Genomic DNA, 307 nt, shown 5'->3' with positions numbered 1-307 from the left:
TTTTTGCAGTGCAATACGGATGTATTTCAAGATCTTAAACGAGTTACATCGTTCGCGCGCTACTGCAATTTGAGGGCTTAGGCAACTCGACTGCCAGCAGCTTTTGTGGAGACTCTGGGGCCAGACCAGTGTTGCCAGAGAGCCTCTTACATTGTTGGCATTAGCGGCGATAGCTCTGAAAGGCCACTCAATCTGCCAAGGACGATAAGTACAGTCGACTTGCGTACAGCCTGCAGGCATTATCCCAGAAGTATCGAGCGGAAAGTACAGGTCGCTCGCCATGCTTTGAAGTGGAGACAGTTGGCCG

The sequence above is a fragment of the Eimeria mitis genome, genomic scaffold, assembly GCF_000499745.2.
Source record: "Eimeria mitis Houghton genomic scaffold, Emh_scaff520, whole genome shotgun sequence".
Classification (NCBI taxonomy): domain Eukaryota; phylum Apicomplexa; class Conoidasida; order Eucoccidiorida; family Eimeriidae; genus Eimeria; species Eimeria mitis.
Note: the sequence above shows the minus strand (reverse complement) of the source record.